The sequence below is a fragment of the Artibeus jamaicensis genome, unplaced genomic scaffold (assembly GCF_021234435.1).
Source record: "Artibeus jamaicensis isolate MK-2021 breed Jamaican fruit bat unplaced genomic scaffold, CSHL_Jam_final contig_525, whole genome shotgun sequence".
In the NCBI taxonomy this organism is placed as follows: Eukaryota; Metazoa; Chordata; class Mammalia; order Chiroptera; family Phyllostomidae; genus Artibeus; species Artibeus jamaicensis.
This window is the reverse complement of record NW_026521874.1, coordinates 2,959,622-2,984,136: the sequence shown is the minus strand read 5'-3', so window position 1 is coordinate 2,984,136 and position 24,515 is coordinate 2,959,622. Positions and strand designations below refer to the sequence as shown.

Here is a 24,515-nt window from a genome sequence, read left to right as displayed (position 1 = left end):
TCAACCACCCCGGCAGTGCCCCCGGCCTGTGCTCCCTTCTCGTCACATCTGCCCGCCACGCGAGGCCACCGTGCTGCCTGTGGCCCCCGGTTCCGGGCTGGATGTTTGCCTGTGAATCGCCCGCATGCAGCCATCTGCGGCCCGAGGACCAGCAGCTCGCGTGGCATCAAGCTGCACACGCCTGCGGATTCCGGCTCCTTCAGATCAATGCTGTGTCCGCAGGGTCTGCCCACACCGATTCCCACCGTTGCAGGTTGTTCACACTCACTGCTGTCCCTCGTGTCCGGGGAGGGGGGCGTGCACTACCCTTTGCAGTGACCGTCCCGTCACTGAGGGGCACTTGGGCGATTTCCACCTGGGGGCTGCTGGGCACAAGTTAGTACCTGCGGAGATGCGACCGCACGTTCTGGAACGGAGGAAGGGTGACACCTGATGGGAAAATCGTTCTGACGTGCCGTCACTTCTGGGACGGGACCTAGTTTTCCAGCTGAGGGGGATGCCGGGAGGGAAGGGAGGCTGACAAGGGAGGGAGAAGGGGCAGTGGGGGGCTGGTCCCAGGACAAGAGAGCAGAAGACCTACGGAGCTTTGCTGTGCAAAGCCGGGACCACATGAACCCCGAAACCCGAGAGGGACAGAGCCCTGGGGCAGGATGAGTGACCACTCTGGGAGGAGAGTTAGCCCCGAATTCGGCTGCAGTCTGCTCCCCCCTTCTTCACACACTGCTCCGTAGAAGGAATAACCATCAGGAAGGAGCCCACACGGGGCCCGTGAATGAGGGGTGGGAGGCAAAGCAGGAGCGTGCACCACAAGCGGATGCATCCGGAGAAGCACGGAGACACTTCGGAAAAGCCGCCCTCCCCGGACACAGAGTGGCCATAGGTGTAGAGTCTCAGAAATGAGTGGGGGCGGAGAGGTGGAAGAAAGGAGACAGAAGCTTGGGGAAAAAAAAAACAGTTTGGCAACAGAAAGAGATGAAAGTGGATGGGAGAGCTAGGGGAGCTCAAGGGGGAAATGGGAAAGAATCATAAATATAGCACGTTTTTAAAACCCACAGTATAAGCCATAAATAAATAGACGAATAAATAGTGTGACGAGCAGGGGTGCAGTGGGCAGGGTGGAGGGCAGCACAAAGATTTGTTCTTAAAGATTTCATTTTATTTATTTATGTTAGAGAGAGGGGAAGGGAGGGAGAAAGAAAGGGAGAGAAACACGAGTTTCTCTCATGCGCCCCCTGCTGGGACCTGGCCTGCAACCCAGGCATGTGCCCTGACTGGGAATCGAACCAGCAACCCTTTGGTTCTCAGGCTGAGTGAGGCTCAGTCCACTGAGCCACACCAGCCAGGGTGATTTACCACAATTTTAAAGAAATTAACAATGCAATATACCCAAACCCATTGAATCACACAGCTTGAATGAGTAAGTTGTACGATGTGTGAATTACATCTCAATAAAGCTGTTTAAAAAGCCGTTCTCTCTTTCTCCCTTAACTTGAACCTGTTAGGAGGAGCTATTATCACTTACGAGGGAGAAATGTTTTTCTGGCGTTGAGCAGTTCTGTTCTGTCTCGTGGTAGATAAAGGCAAACAGAAGGTTTGTCTCTGGTCAAATTCAAGACAAGTTTTTAAAACACAGGCAGAGCATGGCCCGTGTGTTAGAAGACTTGCTCCCACTCTGAGTGAGAATAAATCCACCTGCCCGACCAGCCCGGACTGCTGGCTGGGTGCTGGTGAGGGTAGGCCAGGGTGGTGGCGTCGGGGGCCGCTTTTCCTCTGTGACTCCACTTCTCCGCCAGCAAAGGGGTTCGTGTCCAGCCGGCCCCAGGAGGGCAGTAGCTGGGTGTCCTCGGTGGGCTTTGGGTCAGCCAGACCTCCCGCCACCTCCCCGCCGTGACCACGGGCAAATTCCTGAGTCTATTTGATCTTTCCTTTGACCATTGACAGAAGCGTCCAATTGAGCCCAGAGACACTCAGCGCAGGCCCCAGGGGGCACGGAGCTGGTGACAGACAGCTCGGGGAGGCAGGCGTCCAGAACTGTGCTGGGACCCAGCTGCCAGGCTGGGCAGCCACAGGGGGAGGACAGCCTAGCTCTTGGAGCCGCAGGACGAAGGTTGGCAGGTCCTGGCGCACACGACAGGGTCCCCGGGCAGACACCAGCCCCTAGTGAGAGAGGGCAGCGTGCTCCACTTGCCCGACTCCCCCGCCAGCCTCAGTCCTCCCAGCCCGCCAGCTAAACCCTCGGACAGTCTCGTCACCCATGCTCCGGCTGCCCGGGTGCACCGGGCAGACTCGCATTTCATCTCCATCCCCAAGGGAGTCATGATGGGCGGACAATCTGTTCACCGCTTTGCACAGGGCGTGTGGGGGGCTCGGCCTGGTGGGAGGGAGAAAAGGCCAACACAAGTCCTGAGAGCCCCTTCTGTGAGGAAAGCCAGGCAAGGGGTCGGGTGACCGGCACATACGGCCCCTCTGTAGGGAGGTCACGGGCGGACCCTCCAGTGAGCCTCACGTGTGGCCTCCAGCCCCAGGTCCCCAGAAGAAGCCCTGGGCTTTCAGAACCTCTGTATTCATGACCCTGGCCCCATGTTTGTCCGCGTCTTTGAGGAAACAGCACAGCCAGAGGACGTCCGAGTGGAGGCCACCGGGCATGGCGACCAGGGAGCCCAGGGGGACGGGGGTCACCCCGACAAAGTGTGTGGCCTGGGCAGCATCTGCCTGTGTCTGGGGCCCTGGCCTGGGGGGGGGGTGGGGGTCACCATCCTTGTTCTCAGGTGGCCTGTCCAGCTGGAGCCCACAAAGGGAACAGAGAGGACAGGCCTGCAGCTGACCAAAAATGTGTGGTACCACCCAAGAGGTCAAGGCCAGGGGCCCAAGGTCATCAGGGACCCTCCGGGCATCGTGGGGAAAAGGGCAGATCCAGGCGGGAGAAACAGCTTCGGGCTCAAAGGGGCAGAGTGACCGGGCTAGAGGGGCTGCCGTGAAGACTGGGGGGTCATCGGGGCGGGGCTCGGAGGGGCGTGGACGGCACGGGGAGGAAGGATGGACAAGTCCTTTAGGCAGTGGCCACAGTGGGACAGTTCCCCTCCCCCACCTGGGAGGGGAAGCAGGACCGGCCAGTTCAGACCGAATCTGTGTTTCCTCGATGAGCCGGGGTTTGATGTCAGATGGAGTTTGGGAGGAGGCTGTGCGGGGACAGCGGATGTGGGGACAGCGGGTGGAATGTGCCCAGACGCCGTTCAGCTGTGTGCTGCCCACAAGGTCCGGCGCTACGCCAAGCTGGACCAGCGCAGCAGGGAGGACAGGGCCACAGGCAGCCTCTGGGGACCCGGGGCGTCTGGAACACCCCTTCTGGCTTTCTGGGGTCTCCCTGCCACTTCCTGTAGGACAGCCCCCTTCCCCTACCAGCTGCTTTTGGAAACGGCTGGTCTCCAAGGTCTCCAATCAGGGGCCCGAGGGAGTGAGGTTAGAAGGACTTTATCTGCCGCCATCTAGGAAGGCTGGCTCCAGAGAAATGGAGGGGGCCACAGGGCGGGGAGGGGAAGGGCCGTTCTTTGTGCCCCAGGGTGGAGGAGTGTGTGTGTGTGTGTGTGTGCGTGTGCGTGTGTGTGTAAGAAGTTAAGGATCAGCTGCCTCTCTGTTCCTTGAAGGTAAACTGACAACAAGCTCACAACTATCAACAACTCAATCTTAAAAAAAAAATAACTAAGCAAACAACCAGAACAGGAACAGAATCAAAGAAATGAAGACCACATGGAGGGTTATCAGCAGGGAAGGGGGGGGGCAAACAGGGGAAAAGGTACATAGAATAAGAATTGGTTGGAACAAAATAGACGGGAATGTTAAGAATAGCACAAGAAATGGAGAAGCCAAAGAACTTGTATGTACGACCCATGGACATGAACTAAGTTGGGGAATGCTGCAGGGAATGGGGGTACCAGGCAGAGGGGGCAAAGGGGGAAAATATGGGGACAACTATTACAGCATCATCAATAAAATATTTTTTTAAAGGGCCAGCACGTCCCCTGAGAAAGCCAGAAGGAGCTGGGGTTGCAGGGATCCCTGCCCCCAGAGCTGTTCCGCCTTTACCTGTTAGACACTGGACTTCCACCCAGAGGACCCCACTCCAGCCCAAACACCACTTTGTGAGCCAGGCGATGGTGCCCGGGCTTCGCAGGAGAGCGGAGCTGGAGGACGGGGCGCGCCCTCCCCTCCACGTCCCTGCAGTCACCGACCTTGCAGGGCGGGCAGTCACTCTGCTCCCGTGTGCCCGAGTGCCAAGCCGGGGACGACTGCCAAGTCACTGCAGGACTTGTCACCGGACCCCTCGGGGCAGCGGCCACCTGGGGGCACCGCGGAGCCTGCCCTGCTCTGCGGCACTGGGAACAGCTGGGCCGCTGCAGGGCCCTGGGAAGATGCTCCAGGGTTTTGGAGCTCATCTTCTCTGACCACCCGGCCCAGACAGCCCCAGGCAGGACGGCGGGGGGTGGGGGGGGGGAAGGGTTCCTATCGGCCTGGAGCAGAGAGCAAAGCAGAGGCGGAGAGGGGGGCCCCCTGCTCCAGGGCTCAGCACCCCGACTTTAGGACTCTTACACCCTTATCGGGCCTACCAGCTCCAGCCTGGCTTGTCAGGAAGAGGGGAGAGATTTCCTGGGAGGGTATGAGAACCGAAACTCAGATCCTCCAAGACAAGCGTGAGGGCAGCAGCTGGAACACCCTGCTTTGGGGACCCTGCTGCCACCGTGACCATCACCATGTTGGCCTCGGGGGGTGTGCCACACTCTGGACACTGAGTACAGCTCAGACAGACGCCGCTGGACGCTCAGATGTGATGACGGACAGGAACGCAGAGGGACTTTGGGCCGGCAGCCTGTTCTGGAGCTGCAACCCCCACCGCTGCCCTGGGGCTGTGTTAGTGGCCCTGTTCCCCCCCGCGGCCCCCCTCGCCTGGCGCCCCGCACTGGCTACTTCCTACCTGCCCCTGATCTTTCTTTGCTTTATTTCCTCAAAATCCCACAGTCAGGCCCTCCCTCCCTCCCACCTGCACCTGCCCCTCCTGTGGCAACTGTGAACGCTCAGGCCCCTGATCCTTTGCCCTCCCGTGCTCCCAGTGCCATTCTTGTCTTCTTGTCATTCTAGAACCTTCTCCGGCGGCGCACTCTCCCCCACCCGTTTTTGTCCCCCTAGTGAAGCCCGGACCCTTCCCGCCAGCGCCAACACACAGTGACACCTTCGATAGCCGCCAAACCAACACCCCACAGCCCGGGTGCGCTCTCTTTTTAAGATCACCTTTTTTTTTTTTAATCTTTCAGAGAGGGGAAGGGAGAGAGAAAGAGAGGGAGAGAAACATCCATGTGTGGTTGCCTCTTGAGCTCCCTCCACTGGGCACCTGGCCTACAACCCAGGCATGTGCCCTGACTGGGAATCGAACTGGCGACCTTCCGGTTCACAGGCCTGCACTCAATCCACTGAGCCACACCAGCCAGGGCCAGATAACTTTTAAAATTAAAGTATAATTCACATGGAGCCTTACATTCGTTTCAGGCGTCCGACACAATGATTCGACCCTCAGCTCTCCTCGCCCCATTTCTCTGTTCCCCTTCATAGCAAAGCTCCCCTTCCATGCTTGCCAGCCTCTTCCGACCCACCACGCCAGGGAAGCAACAGGGGCCGAGGCCGCCAGAATAGCCTGCTGCCTGGGTGGGGGGCTCCGCGCTCGACCGACCGCCATCCCCCGCCCCAGCTGACCACCCACAGGATGCTAGCACCGGGGCTCTGAGCCGGCCCATGTGGGGCCTATTAGCCATCAGCTTCAAATTGGGATTTTTTTTTGGTCCAAAATCGAACAAAAGCTGGCATCGTGCAGCCGTGGGTAGCCCTGAAAGGATGACCTCAGGTCTTGGGGCACAAGCCCCTAGCTGGGGTTTTAGGAGACAGCGCCCCTAGCCCTGCCCCCTCCCACCCACCCTACCAATCGCACCCCTGGGCTCCCTCTGCAAAAACTGCAGCCCAGGGGCGGGCACAGGCCCAGCGCTTTCCCGCTATGACAGCGGAGCATTAACCCTTTAGCTCGGAGAAACTGCATAAAGCCGTGGTCCCCAAACCAGCAGGGCCCCAGCGACCAACGGGGTGCTCTGGACAGATATAGACCGAGAGCAACTGGGGGGTCAGAGCCTCAGTTGTTCCCCGAGAGGAGGCTGGGGCAGGGGGCACTGAGCCCCGCCTCACTGTCCCTGATGCCCCAACAGGCAGGAAACCAGACTTTCTGCTCCGTCCTCGGGCTTAGAAATCTCTGCAATCGCTTCCCACACTCGGAAGTGTGAATAAATCATGAGTTACTTAATCCTCACTTGCGCCAAGAGGGAGATACATGACCCCCACTTATCTAAGTACTCGATGGTACAGTGCGTTATTGAGATGTAGCTCACACGCCAGGCCGTTCACCCTCTTCAAGGGCACAACTCGTGGGTTTTAGCGTGTTCACAGAGCTACCACGCTCTAAGGTTAGAACATGTTCTCACCCCAAAGGGCAACCCCGTACTCATCAGGGCTCGCGCTCGGCTCCCACGCCCCCCACCCCGCCCCCCGACTCCCATCACGCCACTTTCCGTCTGGTGGACGTGTCTATTTTGCACACTTCCCACCCGTGGAGTCACACACAACGTGGTCTTCTGTGTCTGGCGTCTCCCACTCAGCATCACGTTTTCAACATTCATCCAGGTTGTGGCCTGTGTCAGGGCTTCTTCATCCCCTTTGGTGGCCGAGTCACAGTCCCTGAGAGGTCATTCCGCCCCTTCTTACAGCTGAGGAAAGTTAAGGTGCCTCATTCCCCCGTCGCTCCGGAGGCGACGCGGTCACCTTCCTCTCTCCGTGGGGCCGGGACAGAAAGAGCTTCAGAACTGAATGGCCGTTGTCCAAATTTGTATCAACTTCTATGAGCCTGTACACGAAGCATCCACCAGAGAACTTCGTGGTTCGAAAATATTTTTAGCTTCAAACTCCTGCTTTTTCAGATCAGCCCCACGAGATCGAAAAGGCAAGTGTGCCCATTTTGGGGAAGAAATAATATAAAAAAGTGTGAGTGGTGCATTCAAACCTGGAGAGATTGATTTATTGATGGGCTGATGGCGGCCACCTCTGAACCCGGATATTGAGTGCTCAGGACGGCTTCCTTGATTTTCCACAGAGACGTGTTTTGGAGAAATCACCGTCATGATGCTCTTCCAGGTTATTTAGTAGTGAGCGCGAACCTCGGGACGGAGGGGCAGCCCTGCACAAACCTCGTCCGAGAGTGATCTCTTCCTTTTATCACTAGGTTTCCAACCGGTCTTGGAAAAAAAGGTTGGTATTTCTTTCAAAATACAGACTCTTTGGTTCCAGCCCAAATTGACCGAGTTGCTGGGGGAAGGGCCTCTCACGCCCGACCCCGGCAACTCGGTCACTTGCCTGCCTTCCTTGGGGGCTGACGGGAGAGGAGAGCTGACATCTCCCCGTCCTCCGCAGGGCTAGGGCGCGGCGGGGACCTGGCACTTAGCGGGGACTCAACAAGACCTGCTTGGCAGACAACCCCCAAACCCACCTCCCGGCAGATGACGCCGCCGAGCAGCCAAAGTGCTAATGACAAACTGCTCTGCTAGCAGCCCTCCGAGCAGTGACAGCGTCTCGGGGAGAACGGCGCGCCCTCCCCGCCGCGTGCCGGGAATAGCAGACCCGCTTCTTGACTGTGTGTGACTCAGGCTGCTTATGGAGCCGGGCTGGCCGTCCCCCAAGAGCGTGTGCAGGGACAGAAACGACAGACAGACAGACAGACAGGGCTGCCCGCTGCCACCCATGGCAGGGCGGGGGACTTGCTGCCCCCTCTCACAGGCTCAGGATTTACAGTGCAACGCACTCGGAAAGCCGGAGCTCGGAGCTTGGAAGCAGCCTGCGCCAGGCGGGAGGAGGAGAGCCCGGAGGGGCCGAGTCACGTGACAAAGCCACACCAGAGAGTCCAGGGCGAAGGCACAGAACCCATGTGGCCTAGGCTTGGCCTGCTGCACCCTTGGGTGAGCACAGGTCTGGATGCCTCAGGCCACCAGCAATTGGGTCCAAATGTTGTTCTACCCAGAAGGGCGCAGCAGGCCACACTGGATCCAGGGCCCAAAGGCCCAGGCAGGGCCCCCAGGGGACTGTGTGCACATGTGTGTGCCCATGTGTGGGCATGAGCAAACTCAGGGGACTGGACCACCTGCCCACGTCTTGTGCAGCCTCAGCCAGTGAGCCATGTGGCTGTTACCACCAGGCCTCCCGGGGCTGCCGGGGGGCACAACATGCCACCCAGGCTCCCAGGTCACCAACGGGCTCTTCTTTACAGAGTCATTGGCTTCCCTTCATTGCCCCACAAAACCCTCCCGGCCCTGACCGACGCCGTCCTGCTCCATGGAGGCAGGGACGGAAGGAAAACATCACAAGGGGAAAATGAGTGCCGGCCAGTCAAAAGGGCCCACCCCCCTGTCACCTTCTCCTGGCGGGAGGTCCTCTCCGCTCTCAGGAACTGCCCATAAGTAACACGCATGGAGAGGAGGCACTGACCAAGTCTGGGGGCGAGTTGAGATGAGGGTCGTTCTGGAAACCGGGCTGCAAGGAGCGCTAGGACCTGAGGGCAGAACCAGGCCGCTCCTACGACCGGGCTACAAATGCCGCATTTCTGTCCCCGGTGCCGTCTCCCGTCTCGGAGCCACCCTCTGTCCCTGCCTCCGTCTTTCGCCAGTTCTAGGAAACGCCTCGTGATCATCCCTTCAAAGGTGGCCTCTGGCTTATCAGGCTTTTCTTTCTGGAAACCTAACGAGGCGCACGTTGGTGATCACGCGCCCAGTCCGCTCCGCAGCGGCCTGGTCTCCCCCGCGCGTTGCCCCGGGCCAGCTCTTCACCGCTCGCCTGCGCTCACTGGCCCTTCCTTTCTTCGGCTCTGACTGCTCTCCTGCAGAAATTCTCTTGGGCTCATTTTCCAATCTGCTCCGTCATTTTTAATGGCTTTTTATTTCCTGCACGTACTTGCAACCTTGCCTGTCACTTGTGTAAATGCAGCAAACGGCCCTGGCTGGTGTGGCGCCGTTGGTTGGGCGTCTTGGGCATCGTCCCGCGAAGCGAATGGTGGCCGGTTCCATCCCCGGTCAGGGCACAAGTCTGGGTTGCAGGTTGGATCCCTGGTTGGGGCGTGTGTGTGAGGCAACTGATAGAAGTTTCTCTCGAACATCAGTGTTTCCCACCCTCTCTTTCTCCCTCCCTCCCTGCTCTCTAAATGTAAACAAATAAAGCCTTTTTAAAAAAACCAACGCTAAATGCGGCGTGCGCGGTGATTTGACCACTGGGGCCCACACGCTGCCCCGGCTGCAGTTCCGAGGGTCCGTTTCCGCTCCGGCCTGCCACGCCAGCTCCGGCAGCTCAGGGCGCCTGATCTGCTCTTGCACTCGGTTATTTTTGACTCCGCACAGCTCCCTTTCTGTGGAGGTTATTTGTAGAGAGCGTTGGAGGCTTAGGACAGGGTCTGTTTTGCCTGAAAAGATCTCTATTTGCTGCAGCAAGAGCCTGGGTTGCCACCCACCTGAGACCTCCCCACGTTCCCAGCTAGCGCGTCTCTGAACCCTTTTCTCAGTCTTCCTCCCAAATAGAGCGTGCATTTGTTTCCTGGCCACAAGGTGCCATTAACTGGTGGCTTCAAGTGGCACAAATTTATCCGCTTACAGTCCTGGGGGCCACCAGGACCAAATTCGGAGCCTCAGTGAGGTTGGCCCCTTGCTTCTCTCCTGGCTTCTGGAGGCAGGGGCTGTCCCTGGTGTCGCTGGACTGCAGGTGCACCCCACACATCTCTTCTTGTTACCAGGCTTTCTGTCTGTCCCTGGGTCGCTGTGTCCTCACGTCGCCTTCTTCTGAGGACACCGGCCACGGGACTCAGCCCCGCCGTGCTCCGGGAGACCCCCACCGTAACTCAGTCACATCTGCAAAGCCTCTAGTCCCAGGTAAGGTCACAGTGGCGGACACCAGGGGTCAGCACTTGGACGCAGCTTTTGGGAGACGCTGTACAAACCAGTCTCCTCCCACCAGGCTGGACCTTGTCTCTCCGGGCAGCTGGGACCTCTCGATTCCTACGTTTTCTTCTGGGCCTGGCCTGGCTTTCAAAATTCCACTGTCTCCACCACAGCAGACCGCCTTCCTTCCAAGTCCCCAATCATGAGGTGTCCCTTCTGTCACCCCCCCCAAAAAAGGGGAACTGGCTCGCTGCGACCCCACCTGTGAACTACACCTGGAAACCCTTCTGCCTCCCGGTGTCACTGCGGCCACTGTCTCCTACTCCAGCCTGATTCCGTTCCACGCCATCTCTCGGGAATCCCTCATGGTTTCTTAGGTACCAACGGCATGTCTCTGTCCACGCAGATCCTGCTCAGTATTTGTTCGATCTTACCAAGGAATCCGGAGCGAGGAGAGACGGCTGTGGCGTATCCCCCTCTGCAAGCCGCACTGTCGGCCCTACTTAAATTTCCAGAAATTTTTAAGCGTTTTTTTTTTCAAAGCGAACGTGCACCGTTCTGCACCGGAGGCAAAGGCAGGAGGCTGTGCACGCCCGTCCCCTCCATGCAGCCCATTGGGGACAACAGAGCTGAGGGCCAGGGCCAGTCCTGGCGGCATCTGGGTCTGCAACTCCGGCCCCTGCCTTGGCTGCTGCCAGTCCCGACCCCCACGGTGAAGCGGGCGCTCCGGGCAGGTCCCCTTCTCGCCGGAGCTCGTGCACGGATGGGGCTTCGTGACCACCAGGCCAGTGAGACCGAAGGCAGGACGAAGCTCCTGCCTCTGCCCGTCCGCAGGCTGTTCGCTCGCTGAGCAAACCTTTTTCTCCGAAAGGACGTGAGGATCCATTTCACTCCAAGGTCAGCAAAGGACTCGAGATTCCAAATGGTCGGAGAAGGTTTTCCTTTCTCCGACCATCCTGAAGTCTCACAGTTGACCTTCACAGTCCGCGGGCAGTTGTGCTGGGAGCAGGGAGGGGGGGCCAGGGGGGTAGACGCAGCTGGTTGCAAGGGCGGAAGCAGGGTGACACCAAGTTCAGGGTCCTGGACATGAGTGGCTTTTTCATCACGCAGAGACGGCGCCGTGACTTGTGGGCACTTTCTGTGAACCTGGGGCCCGGAGCGACCTTGAAGGCTTCTCCCTGGCAGGAGGCGGCCACACCACAGCTCACCCCCCCGCCTCCCCCGCCATGTACCCAGCGCCCTGCCGGCGTGGCGCTCAACAGACACAGTACTCGGGGTGAAAATGAAACCCAGCTTGGTGACATCTTGACACAGCTTTGCAGGAACAGCAGGCTCCTGTGATCACGCTGCCCGGCTCCACACGCCTGTTTATAAACTCATCACGCATCGGCAGGCTTTGCTCGGAGCCTAGTGTCTCTGAGCCGCTCGGTGGGGGGGAGCTCAGGCCACGGCATCTTCAGATCGACTTCCAACCCAGGCCCACCCCTCCCGCAGGCCTGCGGTGGGCGCTCTCCCTCCCGGGGCACCCCTAAGCCCCCTCGTCTCGCTCCCCTCCCCTGCGGAAGCCTTCAGGGAGGGGGACCTGGTGCCGGGGGCTCCCCGGGGGCCTTCTACAAGTGTCCCCAATCTGCTAATAGAACTACGCCGGTTGCGAGAGAAATATGCACACATTTGTAAGACGTTTGTAAATGTTCCACGTTTATAAGTGGAACCTGTGTGGGAGCGAAATGAAAAGAAATGGGGAAGAGGTAGAGAGTGGCCCCTTTTCGTCACGCGGTCACACCCACACACGCCTCCCTCTGGGGCTCTTCCCCGTGATGTGAACGTGTCCCCTCCGCGGCTCCCAGGGCCACCTGGGTCCTGAGACACTTCCCGGTCCCACGCCCCATCCAGCTTCCTCGGGTCGGCTCAGAGGGTCCCAGGACCGAGTCCCAGATCCTGGCCCCCGAGGTCGGGGTAGGGATGGAGCCTCAGTAGGAAGAACGTTGAGCTGAGCTCAGCCACTTGCCTCTGTCCCATAACCGTGGCCTCAGTTTACCCGTCTGGGAAGGGGGACTGGCGTCTGGGCGAGGCGGGAACACTCTGGCAGTGCTGGGACCCGAGGGGGAGCGTGGAGGTGGGTATCTCGCACCCACGGTGCCTGAGAGACCAGCTGTGCCTCTACTCAGAGCCGCCCCGGAGAGCTCTGCACCAGCCTCTCACCGGGAAGGCTTCCTGTGAATAGACAGATGTGGGCGCAGCGCCACCGTGGCCCCTCACCCTGGAGGGCGCCTCCGTGGGCCCAGGTCGGGCTCTGCGCCAGCAGCTCCTGACAACACCGGGAGGCTCGGGACCAGACCGCTGCCTCCTTCCACCGGAACGGAAGCGTGGGAAAATGGAACTGCCCTGCCCTCCTCTTCCAGCAAGCCCCCCTGGGTTGACAGAGGAAGGCCCACAGTCATTCCACTCACCCCCCAGCTCCGTGTGACGTAGGTATCGCCCTCCCCAGCCTCGGGCCCTCCAGCGCTGGGGTGGCCACACACAGCCTGGGCCCAGGGACCTGGCTGCGCCCACATTCGGGGTGCCACATGCACTTGGTGCTCCCCAGGATTTCATTAAGAACGGGGCCAATGACCAGAGAGTGGGAGGCGCCCCAACGGTTTCCCACAGGGCTTTGCAGTCCTAGGAGTTCCCTGCCCCCCAGGCTCGGCCCTTGGCCTTGACTGGGGACCAGGCAGGTGGGGACCAGAGTCGCTGTTCACCTTGGGCAAGGTGGAGTGCGGTGCAGCCTCGGATCCCAGACGGGGGAAGTGTGTGTGTGTGTGTGTGTGTGTGTCCCTGATGGGAACCCCAGGAAGAACAAAGGAGAAAATGTCCCTGAGAGCGCAAATGGCCCTGTGACTCTCTCATCCCACGGACATTCGCGCAGCGGCCTGGGGAGACCCCATGCCAGTCAGAGACGGGGGGCAGTGGGACGACGGGACTGGGGGCTGCTGCGGCTTCTCTCCCCTTCCACGGGCAGCAGGCCACACCCTCAGGCTGGGGCAGCCATCGGGCTGGAGGCGCTGGTGCTCAGAGCTCAGACCCGATACTGGGCTGACTGGGGCAAGCCTCCCGGGCTCCCCGCCCCAGCGGAGGCACAAGCCCTGGAGCCCGCGGTGGAACAGGAGGGTGGGCGGCAGAGCCCGGAATTACTGAGGAGGTGCAGGCACAACTGGGCAGAGGCTGGAACCAGGTGTGGCTGTCCCCACCCCCTGTCCTCCCGCCACCCCCTGTCCGGTCGCCCCCGTGTCTGGGGGTGCCGGGACCTTTCGGCTGCACAGACCCAGAGGTCAGGGCGTGGCCTTCCGGGCGGCCGGGCGGCGAGAACCAAGCACACCTCACTCCCTGAGCTTTTACTCCGCAGAGCAGGTAGGACCCGACACCCGCATTCCTTCCTTTTCGGCATTTCGTGGAAGAATGAACCAAAGCGGGAGAGACCGGGCACTTGGGCCGCCATTCCCACCATAGACCAACACATGGTTCTCTCAGAGAAAAAAAAAGTCAGTAGAAAACAACTGTGCCTCCGATCAGAAGGGACAAGGGGGAGTGTGGAGGGGGAGCGGCCAGGCCAGCACAGTGGACGCCGAGGGGGGCAGAGAGTGCAGCCCAGAGAGACTTCCGGAGCGTCTGGGCGCAGTGCGGTGCTCTGCACAGGCGCCTGGGGGCTCAGCAGGGGTCCATAAGGGGACACAGACGGGCTCACAGAACTGGGAACCTGGAGGGGCGCCTGTAGTGCACCCCCACCACCGCACAGATGGGGGATGAAGGCCTGAGGGGCAAGGAGTTGATCTGCTCACCCACCGGTCACTGAATCCACGCACCCACCCATCCACCTACAACACCCACGCAGGCATCCACCTAACCACCCCCACACCCACCTCTCCATCCACCTACGCGTGTGCCCACGCGTGCACGCACCCCCACACTGCACGTGCACACACGCACCCACTCGGCCACCCACGCTCACATGCATCCCACCTCCCCCTCCGGGGAGCCAGGGCAGCCTGGGACTGAAGCCGGGGCTCTGCACCACGTGCTGCGGCTCCTTCCGTAAGCCCCTGGCACCTCTGAGAAACCTCTGACCCCGTAAGGGCGCTGAGAGAAGGTCCCTGCTGGGGGCGCTGCAGCGGAGGTGCATGGGCGCCCGCCCTCAGCCCAGGTCACTGATGGCTCTGTGAGCCACCGTCCTGAGCCTGCCTGCAGAGGAGGAAATGGTGGTCGTCACAGACCCCTCTGATGGCCCAGAGTGAGACCTCTCCCTGCACTGTGGCCCTGGGGGCAGTGGGGCTCCACCGGGTGGGGGGCCCCCCAGTGGGCAAGAGGCTGAGCACAGGCTCCGGTCACGGCTGCTGGGCGGGGATGGGAGGGGCCTGAGAAAGAGCGTGCACAGAGTGGGCACGTGGACGCCCACAGGCTGCCGAGCCCACCAAACCCCAGGTGGGAGGGAGCCCCTGACGGTCTGGGGGGGTGGCCCCCAAGGACGGCAGGCTGATGGGGTCTGGGTAGAGCTGTGAGGTCCCCTGTGTGCCTGTGGCCTCAGAGAGCACTGTAGGGCCAGGGCTTCCAGAGTGACATTGGCCTCCAGCTGCTGGGAGTAGATGGGGCAGGAGGAAGGGGGGAACACAGGGGCTCATGCGAAAAAGACTGTCTTGGGGGGCAGGCGCTATGGCAAAGGGGGGCCCAGGGAGGCCCTGCAGCCTGGAGGGCTCCAGCCTCCTCTCCTCCCTGCTGCGCTAACCTGTGTTCCTGGGGCCCCCCGCGTTTGCCCAGCCCCAGCTTCAATGTGCTGCGGCTGCAAATCCGGGGAGACACGTCGCTGTGTCCCAGACCTGCTCCTGCAGAGGCGGCAGGGTGGTGGGAGGGCAGGGCTGAGCGCCCCCACTTGCCCCGCTCACCTCTCTGTCCGATACTGAAAACTGTAAGCCTCAGTTTACTCATCTGTAAAAGGGGTGTGGGATGCAGAGCACCCCACACCGTGCCTGGCAATACCGCCTACGGTGATATTAAAAAGTCTAACTGCTGGGTGCCGCCCGGGGCTGGGTGGGTGGCGTCGGCCTGGAGCTCCGGGAATCTCGGGGCAGGGACACCGCGGTGGGCCGGGGCAGGTGCTCTGTGTAACTGGTGCAGAAGCAGAGGCCTTACCCCCGGGAGAGATGCACTGAAGAACGCAGAACTCCTCGAATTTTTCGGCAGCACCCAATAATCAAATCTGACATTTCTGCAGCGAAATACGTGAGCAGGGAATGCATCAGGACTAAAAATAGCCTCACCCAAGCTATAAATAGCCTCACCTCAGTTCAGGCGGGATTCTGCTGCCAAATGAGCTATGAAAAAGCGTTTGGTTTTCAGAGCTGGCCGGGTTTTGGAACGGAGGCTAAGGGACCGTGGCTGGGCACGTGAGCGCCTTTCCCCACAGGCTGGGAACAACTGCGCCTCAGCCCCGATGTGCCCCACAGCCGACGCGGTCCAGGCAGGGGTCACACGCAACCGCCCTGAAGCTCGCCCTGCCTTGACCCGGGGATCCCAGGACAAGGGGGGGTCAGCACAGAGCCAAAGCCAGCACGCACGTAAACACACACAGGAATGCGTGTGAATTTAATCGCACCCGCTGCAGGCACAGAGGCAAGAATGACAGAAGCGCAGCTCTGGGGACAGAGCCCAGCCCCGAGCAGTCCCCAGGAGCCACCGACACCTGCTCGGGCCAACTCCTGCCTTCTCATGTCCCCAGACCTGCACCTGGACGAGGAGGAAGGGACAAGGATGAGAGGACAGGCTGGGCTTGGCGGCCAGTGGCTCCCTCCTCTCTGGGCCCCAGGGGCGCCCTGAGAATGCCAAGGGGATTGGGACAGAGGGCTGGCACTAAGGAGCTGGTGACCTTGGGCGGGCAGCCTGACCGCCTCACACAGCTTTGTCCCTTCACCTGCAGAGTCTGGATAACTGGGCGTCATCGGGTTGAGGGGTGGGGAGCAGCTGCCCTGCAACCCCCGACCTGGTGCTTGGGAAATGCTGACCGCGCTTCAACGCACAGTTAAAAGGGGGGGTTGAAGGGCAGCCCCCGGGGTCCAGCAATGCCCTGATGCCCCTAGGACTCCCTCACCAGGGCCCTGTGTGAGTGTAGATGGAATTCAGAGCCTTCTGGCTGCTCTGGCTGCCATGGGCAGCCCCCAAGAGAACAGGTTCAGGGTCTGGAGGGAAAAGCCTAGCACAGGGACAGGTTCGGCCTGGAGGAGGGGGCGGGGCAGCAGGGGCAGAACACAGTCTTCGGAGCGGGAACGGGCTCCCCCAGCACCCCCTTCTCTTGGTCTAGGCAAGTTGCTCTAACTTGCAGAGACTCAGTCCTCTGTGCATGAAAACGGGGCCAGCACCATGCGCCTGTGCAGCCTGTAAGGTATTGGGGGCAGGGGGGATTAAGAGGCAACGAATTTGTAAATCGCCCAGCAAACAAAACCCAAGAAACCGCAGCTGCCATTAACCGTGAGGACAGTGACGAGGAGGACGGCAGTGCCTGCAAACAGGCGTCCCCGCCAGCTGGACCCCCACACTCGGAACAGTTGGGTGAGGAGAGATAACTCAGCGACACTGCCACCAGCCTTCCCACCGCCTGTGGGGCACCGCTGTCCCCAGAATAACATGAGGATGTGGGCAGATACCCTCTCCCCCATCGCTGGCTGGAAAATGGAAGCCAAGAGAAGAACTGGGCCTTAGCCAAGGTCATTGGCAAGTCGGTCACAGGGAGGGAATGAGAACCCTTGATCCTGGGGCCAAGGCTATGCAAAGCCCATCCTAGGTGGCACCCCGAAGTTGGCAGCCTCCTGACGCTCTGGGGGCATCTGGTGGCCCTGGCTGGGGTGACTTGGGGCAGAGGAGCTGGAGGGGAGGGTAAGATGCGGGGGTGGCTGGGGTGCCGGGAACTGAGTCATCCTTGAGGCCGCCGCCCACCGCGCACAGTCTGGCTCTCCTGTCTTTGGCGGGGAGCCTGGGGCTATTTCGGGAAGCTCTGCACACCCGCCACTTCCCTGCCAGGCCGAGGGGGTCAGAAACAAGCCCCGCCCAGCAACAGCCCGTGCCAGCAGGGTGGGAGGCCAGCAGGCATCTGAACAGCCCCGCGCGGAACAGCTGGACGGGGGCGGCGGGGGCAAACAGCACCCGCCACCCCGAGAACCACTGAGAGACCGTGAAACAAACGCCCCTTCCCGGGGGCTGCAAGACACCACGGGAGACTCAGGCTCTGCAAGCAGGCGGCGGACCTGAGCTCGGAGTCACGCGTTGTCCCGAGCATGTCAGCTCACCACGCTGGGTGTCAGTTTACCTGTGTGTGGGAGCACGGCTCTCCTTGCAGGTTGGGGTGGGGCTGAACGAGGGAACGCGCAGGCACCCTCACTTGGCCTGATGCGTCGGGTGACCCCTTTGAGCCTGTGCTGGGCAGCCCCCCACGCCCCGCCCTGCAGGTGCCTGGTGCCCACGCGGACCAGGTGCTCAGCAAACACCTGTGGTTGGAACACATGGGTGGGGGCAGGGGAAATGGGGCTGGGAGTCGAGACAGGACCAGGGACGGGAACAGCCATTCAGGGGCGTTTCCAAGGAGCCAGGCACCACGTGAGCAGCCGACATGAATCCCCAGGTGAGGGGCTTGTCTCAACCGTGATGTGTTTCTGAGGGATGAGATGCCAGGGCGCAGCGGAAGGACGTGACCTGCCCGAGGTCGCTGCATAGTCAGCACTCGCAGGGGGCCAGCAGACTCTGGAGGGGAAATGAGGCCCCCGGGCCCGGAAGGCCAAGTCCTGGGAAAGGAGGGGATTGGGGGAAGGGCGCTGGAACAACCTTCTTCCCTCTGGGGCCTGGGCTGGGGCTCGGGGCTCGGGAGCTAATCGCAGATGCAGGAGATTCAGCACAGATGTTCTGGATCTACAAGCCTGGCTGGGCCCTGGCCCTGTCTGTGTTGGAGTCACATTGGCCGAAAGATGAGGGCCACCCAAGTGTCCACTTGGATGGATGAGCTGATAAACAAATGCGGTCCATCGCCGCGAGGACGCCTAAAAAGGAAGGGAATGCTGGACCTGGAGGACACAATGAGACAGACAGTGGGTGAACCCACGGTGCGAGGCGCCCCAAGGAGTCAAGTGCATGGACGGAACATAGAACCGTGGCTGCGGGCGCCTGGGGACGGGGGGAACGCTCCTACTGCCGCTGAACGGTGCCCTTGACATTGCTTAAAACGGAAAATTTCACGTTGTGTGTCTTACAATTTACAAAACACAGGAAAGGAATTGTAAAGCCCCAGAGTTGGCCAGCACAGGGTCTCCTTGCGGGGTGACGAGAATGTTCTGGAACTAGACAGAGGTGGGGGTCGCACAGCATCGCAAACGTGCTGGATGCCGCTGCCTCGATTTGATCACTGTAAAGAGGTGATTCTGTCATGAGAATCTCGCTCCAATGAAAGCAATTTCTAAGTCCCTGAGTGTGAGGCGGGGAACGCCAGGGGCCCCGGGCGCCTGCAGGACTTCGTCACCCAGTGGAGCCCGTGGCTCTCTGAGCCTTCGGGTCTGCAGGACCGTCACAGGTGCGGGTGCCTGTGACCGGGCAGCCACAGGGCGCCAGGTGCCAGCAGGGAGGAGGGCATGGATGGCGGGCACAGCGGCAGGCCCCCCCTCCGTCCCCCGGACGTCAGGAAGGCCTGGAAGTTGGACGCAGGGCAGGCTGCACAGAGCAGCAGGGCCTGTCTTTCCATGGCCGACGGGGACACCGGGCCCTTCAGAGACAGACCCCCCAAGGTCTGCAAGAGGCCACAGCAGGGCCAGGCGTCCCGCCCTCCTGCAACCTCCAGCCTGGTGCTGGTGTGACTGCGGACACCGACGGGGACATCACACTGAGGTGTGCTCGGTGCATCTCCAGGGACAGGCCCCGGCCACACAGGGACCCACAAGCACCAAGATGACAACTGCACACAGGTCCCGGGGGGTGACGCATGCAGGGAGCGCCGGGCATTCAGAGAGGCAGAGCAGGGCAGGGCGGAGGGCCTGCGCCTCCCGCTGAAAGCCGCCTGGGTGAGGTGGGCTTGAGCTGGGGTGGGGAGGGCGCAGGGGGTGCTCGCGGCCTGCAAGGTGCCGCTGGCAGTTCTCCCACGGAGCAGTTCTCCTCTCAGGGCCTCTGCCTGGGGGCTCGGAGGAGGAGAGCAGGAGACACCGGCCCCTGGGCGGCTGCCCCCACAGCCACCACCTCCTTCGCTCTGGGCTCACGGATGCTATTCCCAGAGGCAACGCCGCCCTCGCTGACAGAGAGCCTGAGGCTGCGAAAACCCCAGATCTGTCTCCCGGGACCAGCCCCCTGCCAGCCCGGCCAGGCTGCCCTCCACCTGGTGACGTTCTCTCCGAAAATCCACGTCCGCCTGGGAGCTTCATTGGGAATAGGGTCGTTGCAGGCGCCCTTAGCTGAGGATCTCTAGGGGAGGTCGTCCTGGACCTGGGGTGGACCTCAAACCCAGTGACAGGTGTCCTTACCAAAAGAGGAGAGGACAGAGAGACACACGGAGGAGACGGCCAGGTGCGGATGGGGGCAGAGCCCGGAGTGACGCAGCCACGGGAATGCAGCGCGACGGAGGCGGGTGGGACACCTCCCCCAGGCTGACCACCTGGGTGCTGCCCAGCATTCCCTGCTCTGGGCGCCTGCGGGAGAAGAGCCCCCCAGCCGGGAGGGGGGCACTGGCAAGCCTGGCACCAGGCCGGCAGCCTAATTAGCTCGAGGAACTTGCGGAGCCGGCGAGAAGCCCTTCTGTGCCTGCTATGAAGACACTGGAGGGCAAGTGGAGTGTGGAGCCGCCTGCCCCCCCTCCATCCTGCTTCCCCACAGCCCCGCGGGCCAGCCCAACCCTGCAGGCCCTCAGGGGCACCAGCCATAGGCAAGCGGCCGGAAACGCTCCTTGGGGGAGGTCCTAACCCTGTGCCTTCAGGGCTGCCCCCACCGACCTTGGCTCAGCACCCCGACCCCTACCTGTCTCCATTTTTGGAGAACCTTCCATTGGCCAGGGTCTCCCAGGTCCCTGCTGCGCCCCGCCACCCCAGCACACCGCACCCCTGGGCCACGGGACGAGGCCAGGACTGTGTTAGGACAGACCCTGTTAGCGCTGAAAGGACTCGGAGGCGGACGCATCGAGCACTTCCCAAACGCTAGTGCAGGGAAGAAGGACTTCAGAAATGGCTAGTGCTTGTTCAAGTGCAGACTCCGGGCCCTTCCCCACACCCCCCACCCCTGCCGCCCCGGCCTACGGAACAGAAGAGGCCTGGGTCCCTGTGTTTTACACACGTTCCCCGAAGGTGTTGGGAGGTCCCCCAGAGAAGGAGAGTGAGTGGCCTGGTCCAGCCTCTCTGTGCAAGTGACAGAGGGGACTGAGGGCTTAAGAGGTCACATGGTGGAGCCAAGACTGGAACCTACGTCTTAGGCACCTGTCAGTGGGGATGCCTGGGGTCAGTGATGGAGACCCCCGTGCTCGAGGTGCCCTGCTCCCAGGGACATCCGGGCCGTGGGCCCAGCCCGCTCCAAGGGGCCACCTGCCCCGGATTTTCTCTAGTTCTCTCCCAGACCTCAAAGTCCCAGCTGCGTGCCTACGAGCGTCCTGCGTGCAGCCTCTTCCCGGGGCCCAGCCGGAGCAGGTGGTCAATAAAGGCCGGCACCCGGCAAATACTAGTTATGAATGATTGAGGCCCACGCCCCGTCCCGCAGCAGCTGTCTGCCCTCGGACCGTCTGCTCGGCCTCCCTGCCTCTGCAGGGCAAGGACTCTCGGGCCCTGCCCGGACCATGTCGCACTGCCACAGGGAAGCCCGTTGGCCCGAAGTGGAGGCTGCAAGCCTCATCCGAGCGTGAGCTCTGAGCCCGGGTGTTAGCAGGACCATCGTGTTTCCACTGACACACTGGGAGTGAGTTGAGGGTCCTGAGCAGCGAGACCCAGCCAGGAGAGCCCCTGTGGACCGAGGGAGGGGGCAGACCAGGGCCCCTCGGGGAGGCAGGCGGGTTCCCGGGGCACTGCCGGCCTCTTCCCCAGCACAGTTCACCGCTCTTGGGGTGTGAATTCTGCCCCAGTCCCAAGCCCACGGTGGGACCTGGGCCCAGACCCCAAGAGCCATCAGCCTGCAGACAGGAGGCCAGAGCAATCAGTGCCTCTGGGCGTGGAGTGGGCACCCCCGTCCCAGCTCCGGCAGACAGGTTTGAGCCGGACCATTTCTGAGGGGGTGCAGCCCCCTCCTGGGGCGCTCAGACTGGCAGCTCAGAGGAATGTGACGCATGCCAGGCCGAGGCTGGAGCCCCTTCCTCTGGCCGCCACAGGTGAGAATTCCCAGGGATTGCCAAGTGTCCAGAGAGGCGCGGAACTGGACACCGTGGACTGCTTTCCTCCAAGGGGCACCAGGCAGGCCGAGGCCACACAGAGCCTGGCCTTCTAACGACCTCAGGGGGACCCAGTGGCTCTGCGGCTCGGGCTAGTTGGCAGCGACTCCCCCGAAGGCCGAGCTGACGTGCCCCTGCAGGTGTCCACCCAGTCTGGGTCGACTGAGGGGCAGGAGCCAGCCTGAGAAGCTGTGTCCACGCCAGCGCTGCTGGGCAGGGACATTGCCACGTCACCAGCTAGGCCCCCCCTGAAGAAATGGGCCCAGGGGGGCGGGGGGAGGGGAAAGAAGCTGCCAGCTGGGGCGTCACACATAAACCCTGCCCCTGCTCTGCTCTCTTTACCTGGCTGGGGGAGACCCCTCCCGGGTGCCTTGGCCACACCCACCTTGACAGGGAGACACGCCCCAATGCCTGTTTTCCCAGCGGCAACACCGCTGTACCACGGGCCCTTGAGTGGCTGGTGGAGCACAGGCCTTCGTCCCCCAGGCCACAGGCAGCTTAGTGACCAGGCCTCCAGACAGAAGGTCCCGCTGGCCCAGACGCAGCTCTGGCGCTCCAAACATTCGGGAGTGTGAAGAGAGAGTACAGCCGGCCTGGGCCTGCTCCTGGGACACCCTGTGGCCCAGAGCAGCCGTTTGAAACCACGCGTGGGGGGAGAGCCACCTAAAATGACCACCCCGCCGTCTCGCCCCTCCTCAGGCTGGCCCGGGCACAGGCTCACAGTGCCCTCCCGCCCAGCGCCCCAAGCAGGAAGATGGCCCGTGCTGCACAAAGAAACTTGGGTTCCGGGGTTCGGCGACTCTGTGCGAACCCCAGGATGCAAAGGTTTGCTTCTCCAGCCACCCCAGAGCAGCCTGCACCTCCCACCCGCCACCCCAAGAGCCCAGAGTCCTGCAGACCGGACCTGGGCCACTCGAAGCCAGCGGACCAGCAGGCCAATCCAACCAGGCAGCAGGGTGTCTTAAATTAACTGTTCCCGTGGCGCCTGTCAAGGCCTGTTCACAGTCACAGGCTGCGATGGGGCTGCGCCCACACCTAGGAAGCTGTGAAGTGCTTCACAAGGGCGCAGGGTGCAGGGCAAAGTGAGGGCACCGGAGCGATAGAGCGCTCTGCACGCACCGTCCCCGGGGCACCCCTCCCGGGCCCTGCTGTGCAGACCAGGAAACTGAGGTGCGGAGAGGGCCCACGACCTGGCTGACGGCGCAGCGGGCAGAGGACATGGCGGGCGTGCCCCTGGGGGTGGTGACGGGCGGAGACGACCCACCTCCTGGCCTCCCTTCACAGCCCAGAGCTGGGCCAGGTCTAGCCCTCCCCGCAGCCGCCGCTCACGGACTGGGGGGCGGCCACGTGCTGGAAAGGCTCCCCTGAGCTCGGGGGCGGGACGCCGGGCTGGCGTGGTGGGCGCCTGTGCGCCTGCCTGTGAGTTGGACCTAAACAAAACGTGGGCCCTGTCGAGAGGCCAACTTTCTCCAGGCCTGAGGGGGCCTCTGGCTCTGTTCTCTGGAAGAGGAGACCCAGCCTGGTGACCCGCCGCCGAGCCCAGGGAAGGATCGGGGAAGGAACTTGACCACAGGCCCTCGTGTCCACCCAGGGAGCCCCATCTTTGACAGAGTCTGACCCACGGCCTAGCAGGTCCGTCCCGCCACGGGGCCCCCTCCCCCTCCAGGGCTGCCGGCCACTGTGCTTGTCCACCCGTCCGCAGGCTCCTCGTGGGCTCCTGAAGGCGTGGGCCCTCCTCCGCTGGGTCTCCTTCCATCTCCTCTGGGGAAAGCCCCTCCAATGCTTAAGTCTGTTTTCCTTTCACGTAATCTCCAACTAACCGAAAAACGGCAAAACAACCGAAAGGGCTCTCACTCTCACACGCCCTCCCCCCAGGACCACCGCGTAATCGCCAGCTAATCACCAGCTTTTCCGTCGGTCCGCCCTCCCTCTTCCTGCGCAGCCACAGGTGCTTAATGCACACGAACCCCAACTCGTGGGGTTCGACTGGCGGGGTTTGCACCCAGCGTGCATGCAGGGGGAACTGCGCTGCCAAGATTGAATTCTGATCGTTCCCCGGCTCTCTCGTGAGGCCGGGTGTTAGAAAATGGGCTTTGCGGAGATGCCTCTGCCCACCCGTCCGCCGGGGTCAGTGCTCTCAGCGCGGGTCAGCGGGCCGGGTGTGGGGGGTGCACCGTGAGGACTGGTCTGGGGGATGAGGCCCCACCGTCAGTTGGGAGCAGCTCGTACCATCGCCCGGAAAGCCGTCTCCTCGGAGCCAGCAGAGACGGGCACCGGGACGCAACCTGCATGGTGGTGACAGTCCTGTTGTTGCCCCCTGATGACGCTCGTGAAGTCACTGCCAAGCGCCCTCACACCTGCTTCCTTCGCGCTGAGGTGCGTGAAGGAGGTGGTGGGCTCTGCAGGTTACAGACAAGAAAACTGAGGTACGGCCCCCCCAGCCCTCCCCCTGCACCGAGACACGGACGCCGAGTCCTCGGCATTAAACACACAGCCCCCGTGCTGCGGACCGTCTCCCTCACCACAGGACAGGACGGTGTTGTTAACAAACTGAAGGGAAGCGAGAGCTGGGCTGCCCCGGAGGCAGGAGAGCCGGTGGATCGGGCTGGGCGACGGGGATTCTACGAAGCAGCTGCTGACTGCCACACTCCTGGTGGGAGTGGGGGGCGGGGTGGGGACAGAGGGGCTGGCCCATCCTCCAGGGCTGCCGCCTCCCCCCGGGCCTGCTCTCTCCTCGTTCCCTTTTCTCTCCTCAGACAGCCGGGACGGACGGAGGGACTCCGCCCTGGGCCCGAAGCAGGGCCCACATCGCACAGGGGAATGAATGAATGAATGAATGAATGAGTGAGTGAGTCGGAGGTCTGCATCCTGGCTCTGTCTTCCCAGGGCAGCTGCTCCACCTCCCAGACACTCGGCTCGCCCACCAGGTGTGACGAGAGTAAGCACTTCCAGGGTGCGAGCAAACTCGAATTCGGTGACCTCTGGGAAGGTGCCTATGAGGAGCTGTTGGGACCCTGGGTCAGAGTGTGCAGATCTTTGCTTTGGGAAATAAACCCCAAAATGGGGAGAAGTGGGAAGCAAAGCTAAAGAGGCCAAATACGAACAATGTGGGGAGG

The 24,515-nt window shown here is 61.8% G+C and overlaps 1 protein-coding gene across 11 annotated transcripts in view; it reads right to left on the bottom strand.

Annotated features, from left to right (window-relative positions):
- The window catches only part of PITPNM2 (phosphatidylinositol transfer protein membrane associated 2), a 106,281-nt gene that overhangs the window by 31,193 nt on the left and 50,573 nt on the right, over positions 1 to 24,515 (bottom strand). The window lies entirely within an intron of this gene.